The sequence below is a fragment of the Botryllus schlosseri genome, chromosome 5, assembly GCF_051294905.1.
Source record: "Botryllus schlosseri isolate E-star chromosome 5, Bs_hap1, whole genome shotgun sequence".
NCBI lineage: Eukaryota > Metazoa > Chordata > Ascidiacea > Stolidobranchia > Styelidae > Botryllus > Botryllus schlosseri.
In genome coordinates this window covers 19,456,719-19,470,338 of record NC_137240.1, presented here as the reverse complement: position 1 = coordinate 19,470,338, position 13,620 = coordinate 19,456,719, and the positions used below count along the sequence as shown (strand labels likewise).

The following is a 13,620-nucleotide window of genomic DNA, read 5'->3' as shown; positions in this document are numbered from 1 at the left end:
TTTAATTTACAATTAAATGGAATACGTTTTACTACATTTTCAAATCGAAAAATTGTCCACCTATCTATAAATTCAATTGAAAAATTTTACACGAAAAATTTTCAATTAAAATTGTTCGAAGAACATTTTCATCGGCTGTAGCTTGACGGCCGGGATATGTGTAACGTACAGCGTTTAAATTTCCTTGGTTGCCGACGTTGGAGTGGAGAGTCGTGTATTACAACATATTCTTATCAGCCGGAATTAAGCCGTTCCACAGAGTCGCCCGTGTAAGTAAATCTCAATATCAACTAAAAGTAAATACATCGTCTGCTTTGTAAAATTGATGTAACTATAACCAAACGCTGCTGCCCACTTGACAAAATTTAAAATATTTGTAGTGTAGCTTAGCTGCTTGGGTCGAATAAATGATTAAGAAAGACTGCAAGTCCTAGTCTTTGAATACTCGACTTAGTGCATGTATAAAATAAAGGCACCCTATGGTATCTGACTACTTCCTAAATTTCATTAATGACCTATGTCTATTAGTAGTAAGAGCAGTGGCGGCTCGTGACAATATCGGGTGGTGGGGCAAGGGCTGCGAGCGACTTTTATCAACATGACGTCACAATGGCGTTTTCCAACGTAAAAAAGTAACATTAATATGATGGTCACATGAATTTCCCGACAACAGTGATTTTAACGTAGGTGCCGCGAGAGGTTTGCCGGTGAGCCGTGACTTGAAGTGTGGTAACAAATGTTTTATTCATTTTTTTTTAATCAAAGGATTATTTTACATAATGTACGTGAACTAAGAATCGTCCCTATGCCACGAATCAATTATCAGGTCATCCTTAGTAGCATGCGTTATGATTTCATGGTAGAGTTAGAGATTACGCAAATCGATAGGCCGTCCGAAAGTGTTTCGTACACGATCCTGGTGTGTTACGACCACTGAGCTGGTGGTTACGAGTTACGACCAGGTGATAGGCATTAGGCAACCAAAGCGGAGGTACCCGGCGTACGATTGGATCAATGGACTGGACAATTTCTATCATCATCATCATTGGTTTATTAGCAATTTTATCAGTTCAATACACCACAAAAATGCGATACAATGAAAAGACAGGAATATGTCGAAGCGACAAGGAGTAGTCTTCTAGACCTTCAATTTTCGCTCTAAAGGCAACTGCGTAAACTAGCCTACGTACGGAGCAAAGATTCAATACGATTCATGTTCGCACTTGACTTGACCAGACTAATTCCAATGACTAGAACTCGAGAGATTGCGTAAGCCTAACTGCAAAGGTCAACGACTTCGGACACATACGCAATTGTTATCTCATAGATTGGGCCTGTCATATTGAATCCAGAACATCAATTTGAATGGTCTTTGAAGAACTAAGGACAGCAGCCTCGGAACTTCGGTCTCGGAACAACATAGTATATTTTGGCCTTGAAACTGGAGATTGTGACGCAACACATACGGCTTACTGTCTGCTGCCAAATCGCCGTTGGAAAATATATTAATCAATAAATACATGAATGAAAGCCGTAAACTTAGCATACTGTTACATGAAATAATCGAGAAGTAGCATTCGCAATCTCATAACCCATTCCGGCATGGTACACTGTCAAAATCAATACAAACAGACGAACACCGAACTTTGAGTAAAATAGATCGAGGAATAGGCTGATCGAATGATCAGCTGTTAGCCGACATCGAAAATGAAATAGCTATCGCATTTGACAGGGGATTGTAAGCAAATGGTTTGAAGGCCACAATTTCACAGTGAAATGCACATTGGCGAACATAAAATTATGTGAATATTTGAATGCAAACCGAGAATCTTAGTTAGCTGTTTCATGCGATCATCGAGATATACCATTGGAAATATCATCACCGATCTCATTCTGGAACGCAGACTAGATTAGCACAGACAGACACCGGCTTTTCCGTGAGATCCGCAATGATGTAGGTAGGCTAAGTATCAGATCAGCGCGCATCTCTACCATACTCGACCTCGAAAACGAAATAACTGCCTCAATCATTGAGCGTCAACTTTAAGACTTGGCACCGCGTTCGATACTAAAATCAAGACATACCGTGCAAAAGCTCATGACAGATCTAGGTATGGAACATCGTTAAAATCAATAGAGACCAATATCGGCTTTTGCGTAAATCTGTTAGCGATAAATGAAGAGTCAGCTCTCACTCGACTTTGGAATCGAAATTACCACCCACATAGTTCAGTGGCAAACTTAAAACTTATTACAGCGGTCGATACTAACATTAAGACTTACTGTGCCAAATATCATGACCGATCTCGGTATGGAACATCGTCAAAATCAATGGAGACCAATACCGGCTTTTGAGTAAAATCTGTTTGCTGTACAATGAACATGATGGATCAGCACACACTGAACTTCGGAAACGAAATTACCACCCTTATCTTTGAGTAGCAAGCCTGAAACTTGGAGCAGTGCTAAATACTACCTTCACGACATATCGTACCAAGTTTCAAGAATTATCATGGTGCGAAACACCGTCAAAATCGACATATACCAGCAAAGGTCGAGTCAACGCATATCACGGTAACCGAGTTCAGATATAGATACGATTGTTACATCACACCTTAAGGGCGACAGGCATAGTTGCCCCACTTGCTCGGCCATTTTACGAATAGGAGAGAGTAAATCACCGTTTCTTTATTGTGCGCGGCTTTGAGAGAATAGATAGTGAAAGCTTGTTATGAGCGCTACCGGGGCAAGCCCCGGCTAGGCATTCACAAAGCGAAAACACAGAAGAGAATTCGATTTTCGCAGAGACTTCGCTATGTATGGGCATTTGTTAGCGAAAGCACAAGAATAATGCGGGTTTCGCCGTGATCTCGGTATATACTGATTGCTATGCGTCTATAAATGGCTAAATTGTTATTGAACAGAATTTTAGGTGGGGCAATGCCCCAGTTGCCCTATAGGACGAGCCGCCACTGAGTAAGAGTGTGTGTGCTCATAATCAGTATAGGTTGTAATGAGAAAATTAGTAACCAACATCTCTGTACCAGATGATGACTCACACACAAGAGCTACACTTCGATTGTTTTATCTACATTTTACTTAAACATGATTATATACAAGTCATATTTGAATGATTCAAGCATATTATGATATAAAGGAGTCCGGGCTTTAAAAACTTATCAAATATGAAGAGAGGAAGGATATTTAAAAATGCATTCTTTCATGTTAATTGCGTGGTGAATAATTCGAGCTGTGCCACAATGATACACTTTTGCATGCTACAGTTAATCATATATGTTTGCATATGTTTAATGGTTATATCATAGTCATTTAACCGTCACTATGGCATGTAACTTTCGAAGTAAATTGGTATTACTGTTGGAATCGGAGTCGGTACGTTTAATGAATCAGGAGTCGGAGTCGGTGTCGGAGTCGGAGTCGGTGGTAAATTTTACAGACTCCACAGCCCTGGCTGGAGCTTTAAGAGTTTTTGAAAAGTGTCCTATTTTTCCGATCTCAAAATATGGTAACCCTATTTTATAGGCCCCTCATCTGCCGACTTCGCCGCGGTGTCTTGAAAAGTCAAAAATTACTGTGAGCCGAGCTAGAAGCAGTGATGAGCAATGAGCATCATTCTGATTAGGATATTATTAGGGATGGGATTTCCGCAATTCTCGTAGCCAGGTCGGTTACGGATTCGATTTCAAATTTTGCGCCGAGTGTTTGTGGATAGAGTTGTAACTTTTATTTCGGATAGGCTATTTTTGGATAATTCTGACCGTGACTTTTATATACAGGCCAACAGGATAAATCGTCAGCTCGATAACCAAATACTGATAGTGAACAGTTTTGGATAGGACTGCATGGTTGTCGTTGTTTAAGGTATTCATGATGTTTGTCGACTACTATGGTCAATAGTCATTTAAACAAGACCAACTTTGCTCATTTTTGTCCGTAGATGCCGCCTTGTAGCACGGCCACTTCTCGGCTTTTATATGACAACTCTTACTTACACGGATGAGATGGCGAGGAGGAGCCTAGATAAACTTCCAACACTTATGTAGGAATTATGGAGTCGACCTCGGTCGGACTGTAGATAACTAGCCTACGGGTAGATACACAAAGTCGATTTTATTTGAAAGCTACTGTCACGCTGATTCCTAAAATATACATTATCACGATACCGGGCGATACCTTTCAGCGACTATTGAATCCATATTTGGGCTAGTGAGACACGGTACTATAGCTGAAAGACACCTCGTAACACTTGATCTAGTTACCGAGGAAGCCGATAGCCGTGCTCTAAGCGTATCGGTCTTGCAGTGTCTGGGCCATTGCACGTCAAGGCAATATGCCTAATTACCCATTCATATCAGAGGATTCTCCCTCGATGGAACGCTGTTTCCATCGCCGAAGCCGTTTCAGTTACTGAGGAATGGTGAGGAATACTGACGTTGGGCATAGGAGAATAACTTATTTTGAACAACAACAACAACAACAAGAACGGTATTTCGAAACGGCAACCACTTTCAGCATTTCCCATGCTTTACTCAACGTTCTTCCGAGATCTCAAATCAGATCAGATAGATTGACTGAGGGCCTTGACCAATTACTTAGCCCCTTACTCAGCTCGTTACAGCACTCTTCGCAAGCAATTGAAAATTGAAACGTGGATATTGGACGTGTGCTTCATCTGCTGAGCGCATTACACGCTCGTCTAAGTTGAGCCCATATTTATAAAATCATTATTGCAGGGCCAATACCAACAGATTCACTCAGTCATCTGTGACTCATCGACTAATTGATCCTCTGTGCGCCATCATGAAGCGTCAGGATGGCCTCATATATATACAGGCCATCCTATTGTACCTGTCTTTCCAACACTGTGCATCAAATATTTCACGCCTATGTCCAACCAGCACTGCTAACGACGAAAATGTCACTCGTTGACTGATCTCGTTTTCAATACAATTGTAGGTATAGATATTAAGAAAACGTGCACTATCGTTTGTTACATGAGTGGGTAGGCTACATATTACGCAGTCAGATTGTAAGCATATGTGCTGCGGCATCGACAGTCTCCTGATAATATATTATACCAAGTATTTTAAATCTCTCGATATTGCAAATTTCCACGGGCATGTCAGGACAGTCATCAAATTTACTCTATATATAGATAAGTAGCGTATATTGATATTGCGATATCTACAAACATGGTTGTTAATGTCCTGAATTGTATGTAGAAGTATAGGAGTGTTCGTTCAATATTTGTCTGCCGGAACAGAATTTTCTGTAAATCATATACACAATACATCAGTCATATTATAGCGAAAACGCAAGTAGAATCCTGCGCATAGTGAGCTAATACAAAGTGCGAGCGGTAAAAAAATATTCACTTTATTAAGTTTAAATTGAATATCCAGTATACCCCTAATATGTTACCAATAACGGCGATGTGGCTACGGAAGAATTACAAAAACTTGTAGTTTTATTCGAAAACCGATCAAATAGCCCTCACACGATATTTGCATTTGTAGTAGTCAGTCCTTGTTTATATGGTGTCCATTGCAATTTTCTGGACTGGTTGGTTTTGATTTGAAATATGCTAAGACAAGTTCAGGCGTGATCATGTTTGGTTTCTATTGTTAAGTTTACATCATAACTGCAACAACAACAAATATGTCCTGGCGCTCCAATAGATAAGAGCAAATTTAAAGTAAATATGTGGATTTGAGTAATTATATATATACCATGAATGGACAAACCAAATATTACCAGCATACTACGGCAGCAGCTTCTTATCAGAGGTTTTTTTACCCACACGGCGTATGCGTGATGTTCGCATCTTCATATTTGATTCAGTGCAAACGGAAACTACTCTTCCAATTTCCGATGTTCGATGTTCATGAGGTGATGCAGCATGTCAAACATTTGTCGAAAACTGGTGTGGTATATCCTGGGACTAAAGATTGCAAGACACAGATCATATTGTCAAGTCCCTTGTTTAAAACATGTTTTTTATTTGTTTTTGATGTTGTTTTTTTAGCAATGACTTCAGAAATTTTTAATTGTGACGTCACAGTGGATTGACATTTGAGATCATCGGGTAGAAATGGCTCCTTCGACAAAAAAGGCTTCCGACCACTGTCATACACAGACATGAAATATCTTTAACCAGGACTACATCATTATGCGGCATTTTTACGGTCGTCGTTCATCATCATCAGAACACCCATTCTGTACCAAAGATCTATATCTACTTGCTATAACGGTTGAACCGGCGACGATTTCGGGAGTTCCAGCCACTCCACTTGAAAAAACTCATTTTTCAAGAAAGTGTTTTAAAACACCGTTTGTTTTAAATGCAACCCTACCTACCCTACCCGACGTAGATATTTCGCGAATCCACGCCACAGCAAAGGATGTGTTTTACGTCGCACCGTAAAATCCGTATCGGCGTAAAAGACAGTGATGGTATCTGATGACGACATTTCCATATAGATGTGGGAAAAGCTCGGTGTTGACTTATTCTATTTTATTACAAATTACACGATACTATACATAAGAGAATGTAGGTGTTGGAAACGTCTTTCGGAAAGACCCTGTCCATAACCATCATGGTCCGGATTGTAATAGCATCACATGAACGAGTAGCATTAGCTAATTAAAGTCTAATTAAAGTTAATTGAAGTCTACCATAAACTAAGATGACTCGGAATGTTACAGATTATTTAAAGTTCAGAAAAGTATTGCTGACATTAGATACCTTTAAATAATATATTTTGGCTGAAAACAAGCAGGTATTATCCGCATTGGTTCTCGACTTGCAACCCAACGACGCTCCTTTAATGTATACGATTCAAAACAGGTCGATGTCAACAGCGCAACCAATACATGCTTTCCATGGACATGATAGACCGGGTGTGCAGAGCAAAACGAAGATGCATATGGCCTTTATAAGACTGCATTTAAGTACAATTTTGAAAACATATGTATTTTATTGCAAAATCCCATCTGGAAAAATTTTCAAATCCTAACAGCCCTATTAGAGAGACGGAGAGATAGAGAGATGGAGAGATAATCTGCGACAAACTGCGTAGCGTAGCATACGCAATAGAAATCACTTGATATACAGTTGTTTGAGTGATGTCTTCTTTGTGTAGGATTAATTGCATAAGTAGGAGAATACATGTTTTGTGACACATGATTAAACCTATTGCGCAACAACATCCTGCGCTTGCCATGGCTGTCCAAGGGCATCTTGACATCTATCCGTAATAGGAATAAGCTGCATAAGTATTTATTACTTAATTTTTCTGCTTGAAACCACTCTCATTACAAGTCCTATGCAAATCTACTCTCCAAAGTCAAAATAAAAGCGAAGGAACTTTATTACAAAAAACAATTTGCACAACATCGGAATAACCCAAAAATCGCCTGGAAAATGATTGGCGAAATAATAAATTGTGGCACAAATACTCGCATACCAATCAAAATCTTAGATTCGGAAACTGGTCAAACCAAAACTGATCAACGTGAAATATGTGAAGCGTTTAACCATTTCTTTTCATCAATAGGTGACAAACTAGCCAACCAAACTGCTCCATCACAGCAAACTTATGGCCTTTCACCAGAATCTTCCATCTTCATGAAACCTATCACTAGTGCTGAGGTCATAACTGTTCTTGCATCACTAGAAAACAAAAAATCTCAAGGTTATGATATGTTACCAAATTATATTGTTAAATTGATTGGCACTCAACTTAGTGATAGTTTGGTTACTCTCTATAACCACTCATTAAGTCTAGGAATCTTCCCAAACTATCTCAAAGTAGCTAGAGTCATTCCTATTTTCAAAAATGGTGACAGAGACATTATCTCGAACTACCGGCCAATATCTATCCTGTCGTCCTTTGCAATTATCTTTGAAAAACTATTATTTCGAAGACTAAATGATTTCTTATGCCACAAAAATTGTTAAATCAATGCCAATTCGGATTTCGACAGAATCATACTACCTCTAAGGCTGTTATTCATATGACCTCGAAACTATATGATATACTGTCCGCGAAGCAAACTGGATGTGGAGTATTTCTCGACCTGAAAAAGGCCTTTGACACCGTTGATCATACTATCTTAATAAAAAAAACTTGAGTATTACGGTGTTCGTGGAATTGCAAAAAAACTTTTCAATTCCTACCTGAGAAGTCGATCCCAATTTGTTGAAATCAATTCAATCAAGTCATTGAAACTACCAGTAACTACAGGTGTTCCACAAGGCTCTGTGTTAGGGCCACTATTATTCATCATATTTATAAATGATATTGTCTACTCCTCCCCAGGAAATATCACACTCTTTGCAGATGATACTAGTATTGTCACTTCTGGATTTGACTATGCATCTGCCATTGACAATACTAACTCTGAACTAGCCTCCGTTAGCAATTGGGTGTCTTCGAATAAATTACATATCAATCCTCTCAAAACCAAAGTTCTAGTATTTGACTTTAAAGGATCTCTAAACAATGCGATCGCAGAATTCAAACTAAAGGACTCTTTGATTAAAACCAGTCAATCTGTCAAGTATCTAGATATTATTATTGATGATAATCTAGTATGGGACCATCACATCAACTTCATAGCAAGCAAAATATCTCGTGGCATTGGTGCACTCTATCGCCTGAAGAAGCTATGGTTCCAATATCACTTCTCCTACCTGTTTATCATGCGCTCGTCCACTGTCATCTTACATATGGAATAACAGTTTGGGGCTGCTCTTACAAGAAGCATATCAACAAGCTCCAGGTATTACAAAACAAAGCCATTAGGATTATATATAATATACCTGCACGTAGTAGTGTCAGTCCTGAATTTAGAAAATTGGGCATTCTCAAGGTCTCAGATTTGTATGAATTTGAAATTGTAAAAATCATGTAACAATATAATGAAAGAACATTACCTGACTATTTCGACAACTTTTTTCAATGCCCCAATTCAATTCACCATTATAACACAAGATTCTCACAAAATCAGTCCCTATTTGTTAAATTGTATTCATCAAGACTGTCAAGAAATTCCCTATCTTATATAGGTGTGAAATTTTGGAACTACGTACCAACTATCTACCGTACTCTTCCTTATCATACGTTCAAAGCTCGCTATTGCAAATTTATATTATCCAAGTACTAAGAAGAACATATCTCATGACCACAGTGATGTTGTTTGTTGTTTTGTTTAACTTTATATGTTACAATAATATTACCACTGTGTACATGGGTCAAATTGTCTGATCACACTGCTAACTATGATAACCGTCCTTCACTAGTGTTGCTGTCTTTTATTTACTTTTGTTTATTTCGTTACTCTTTGCGATGCTACTCGACTGAGAGAAGAAATTGATTCATAATAATATTAATACTGCCTATATGCTTGGGTGACTCCGGCCTAGAAGACTTCGGTCATATCGGGTCTCCCAGTCTATACCATGTAAAATATAGTAGGAAAAAATGTATACTATTGGACGTGAATTGTTTGTGGACATTGCCTTTACTATATTTCATGGTTGACGAATAAAATAATTCTCTCTCTCTCTCTATCTCTCTTGCTCAAACAAGTAGACATGAGTTGTGTGCAGTGTGTGATTTCGTCGTCGCACTGTGTGTATCGCGGAATGGAAGCTCAAAGTGAATGGTATTATGTCAATGCCGTCCTCGAAGCTAAATCACAATGCCATACAAACACGGTAGGTGAAAATGACCCGCATACGCACCGGTTGTGCATTTTTTTATCAGTCCAATCCTGGGCGTAAATATCTTGGTGCACGTTCGCTTTACCGCTGACTGGCTCTTGACTTTAGCTACACTCTACTGATATTTAATATGTAGGTCTTTCGAGCTCAGTTTAATATTTTTTTTTCCAAATATACTTTTTTGCATTGGTGGTTATAGACCATGGTTCCCAAAACGCTTTTCAATTTTTCATATGATAGTATCGCCAACTGTAGAAAAATTTGAAATTGTTTATTTATATTTATTATTATTAACTGATGAGCGAATTTCTTCCTCTCGTTGGTACATTGTTAATTGTAAGTTACTCAAATATCCGGAACAGTAGTTCGATCATATTACTTTTGTATTAGAAAGATACAATGATGTATGTATTCCAACTTCACGAATTTACTGATTTAAGATGGGAAAGTGGTATTTTACTCGACTCAAAAGTTATTTTTGTACAGCGTGGTCAATTATTATAATAATATCGATCAATTATTTTACATCATTGAAAATGCACGACTTCCGAATTTATTCTTTCGTAAGCGGAATTACTATAATTTTCTTAATTTCTATCTCGACTATCGTGGCGTGGATGACATAACAGAGGACACGTGTTCAACAGGTTTATACAGAGTGGGCCTCCAAATACGATGACGATTTGGATCGGTTGAAATGTGTTGGCCATTACAGCCTGGTAAGAGAAGTGTTCATGCTCATTGAAAATGATGAATCCACCCAAATACTGGATGTGGCGGCAGGTTCGAGTTTTGTCAGCCCGTTTAATGTTTTGAGAGATATTTCATACGACTTAACTGGTGGCAGTGATGTATATTCCAAGGCAATATTTAGGTCAGACTATCAATATAACTTCATATTATAAAATTATAAATATTTTAAAGATAATCGCACATCAGCTAATAAGTGACCCACTGACTCCTGAGTAACACGAAAATACTCAATCGACAATGGACATGAGCGGCCTAGGCAAACTTCTGCAATTTCGGCATTTCTATTGCGAATGACATAACAGTAACATGTCTGTGTGTCTGTGTCTGTGTCTGTGTGTGTCTGTGTGTGTCTGTGTCTGTGTCAGACATGGGGTGATTACTTCATGAATGTAATCGATTGCGATTACGATTACTTATGAATCACGCGATTACGATTACGATTACAGCAAAATCCGCGAGTAGTCGATTACGATTACGATTACTTTGGAAAAGTAATCACGATTACTCACGATTACATTCATTTTGCTTCTGAGAAGTTATCTTTGCAAGACAACAATGCGATGAAAAGGCCTCATGAGAGAAGGTCTTTATTTTTAAATGAGATATAATGACGTCATTTCCTGTGTATGACATAATATACCATGGCATGATTCACACAGAAATAGGCATTTCGGTGCCAGCCAATACCGCGCCGCAACACAACAAGACATGCTACATTGGCCGAAACATTGTGTATTTGTCCATTGTCCATAGCCGCGCTGGATGGTCGCGAAGAATAGTCTTCTCAATCTCAGCCCCACAATACAAATGCCACCGGGGCACTCACTGAGGAAAATGATTAACCACGTGCATAAATGACAATTTTTGGTGCGTCTCACAAAAGTTTTTCATTTAGTTTTCTTTTCGTCCGCTACGTTTGGGCGACTCCAATATCTGCTGACTATATAGCAGACAGGAGGTCACGAGTTAACAACATACAATAAAGTTATAGTCGCAAATTATGTGCCTAAATATTCGCGCCTGGCGCGACTTGACAGCACATTCGCAGCGGATCCGTCGCATCAAATCGTGTTTTCCAGTTCTTGTGAAAAGCCCGGCCTTTAAGGGGGTTCTGGGGGACTTCGCCCGTCACAAGCTTTATTGATCGCCTTATGGGGAGCACAAGATTACGATTTGTGAGAATGGCGGTGGCGAAGTGCTGTTTCGGTACTGATTCTAGCTGAAATCCACGCTAACATGGTGTGTAAGCGGATGGCTAGTGGCATATCCGAATGATGAGTATAAAATTGCGAAAGAACAATTGTTGCCCGTTTTAAGTAGGGGCGTATGAGAATATGATGAGGTAAACTTCAACTTCTGACTGCAATCCACTTAATACATATATTTCGATCTGCCGTTATACGAGTAACGGAAAATAACGGCTCGGTTATGATTTTTTTATCAGCAGCCTGGTTTTTAATGCTTCGATGTAGAAATTGTCAGGTTTAATTGGACGGGTACAAAATTTCAAATCGTTGTCCATTGTATACGCAAATAGGCCTACCGCTCGCCAATCAGCTACGGTCAGATTGCGTTTATATATATATTTTTTTTTTTTTTTTTTCTTCAGCTCAGGTCGTGCCATGTTTAGCCATTCTCAATTGCATTGAGCGGCTTTTTGGTTTCGTTCGTTTTCGCTTGTCCGTTTCTCAGGCCAGTGGGCCTTCATGGCAGTTTCATCATTGCTTATCATGTTCATTTATTTCAGTAATAAAAGGGCGTATATACATAGACGTACGAATAGCAATAATGTATTATGTATTGTTTACGTGCGTTGGTTGGTTTCTTCTTAGTTCTTTGTTGTTTTCTTTGAGGATGGCTTGTCTCAAGGCTTTCAGGCTTTCTGGAAGGAGTTCGTTGGCCTCTATTCTTTTTAGGGCTGTCTTTTTTATGTTCTCATATGTTGTTTTGATATATTGCTCTGGGTCTTCTTGGTGTTTGTTTTCTTCTTCTAGGTATCTTCTGTTTCTTATTACTTTATTTTTGAAAATTGCTATTATAAGTGATGTTGCTGTTTCCATTTTCCCTCTATTTCTGCCGAGTATGCTGTCCTCATCAAGCTTGACGGTTGTTTTGGTTGCATCTGATATTATTCCTTGCATCAACCTTATTATCTTTTGGGACGCTTTGCAGTGGTAAATCAGGTGGGACGTTGTCTCCTTCTTGGTCTTGCATTGCCTGCAGTTTGTCAGGGCTTGTTTGCCGGTTTTGAGTTGGACAAGGCTTCCTTTTGTCCTTTTTGCTCCGAGGAGGTAGGCGTCGTGCACGATTCTGTATGATGTTATTCGTTCTTCGTTTGTGATTAACTTATCTAAGTGGATTCCTCTGAGGTGAATTTTGTTCCATGGGATGGCATCGTTTGGTGGTTCGCCTTTGTTTTCGTGGGTTTCTTTGACTGCTGCGTATATGCCTTTCAAAGTTGCCTCTTGCCATTCGCTTATTTCCCATTTGATTTCCTTTGAGTTTTTGATGTTTTTTCTCCACTTTGTCGATAGTTCCATTTTGTGTGGCATGTTGTTTGAAAACAGAAGTGGGTTCCATCTCTTTATGGTGGGTCCCAGCTCGTATAGGGCATATTGGTGCCAGAACTCAGGTACTTGCTCTATTCTCGTTATTTTGGAGATTGTTTCAAGTTGACAAGCTTTTATCCTCGATGGAATGTGCAGGATATCTAGTCCGCCGTTCTTTATTCCTCGTATGAGCTTGTGTCGCGCGATCTTCTCTATTTTTTCAGGGTGCCATAGGAAGTTGAAAGTTATTTTTGTCATTTTCGCAGTGACTTCTGGAGTTGGTGGTGTTACTCTTGCGTGGTACGTTATTCTCGGCGATATCATTGCGTTTATGATCAGTTTCTTCCCGTACCACGTCAGGTTCCGTTGGTTGTTAAATCGGGTTGCTTTCTCTATTTTTGTGATGACTGTCTTCCATGTTTGTTTATTCTGCTCCTCTCCGAAGTATTGGCCGAGTATCTTGATCGTGTTCTTAATGTTTTCTTTGTATTTTTCACTTCTGATTGGGTCTTTTGGATTGTTTAAGTTCAGTATTTCGGTTTTCTTTTTGTTTATCTTTTGTCCTGTCGC

The 13,620-nt window shown here is 39.1% G+C and overlaps 1 protein-coding gene and 1 long non-coding RNA gene across 4 annotated transcripts in view; one reads left to right on the top strand and one right to left on the bottom strand.

Moving 5' to 3' along the window:
* The window catches only part of LOC145439865 (uncharacterized), a 437,408-nt gene that overhangs the window by 280,425 nt on the left and 143,363 nt on the right, over positions 1–13,620 (top strand). The window lies entirely within an intron of this gene.
* LOC145439875 (uncharacterized) overlaps positions 1–13,620 on the bottom strand; it is a 73,346-nt gene that overhangs the window by 39,591 nt on the left and 20,135 nt on the right. The gene's annotated exons all lie outside the window — the stretch shown is intronic.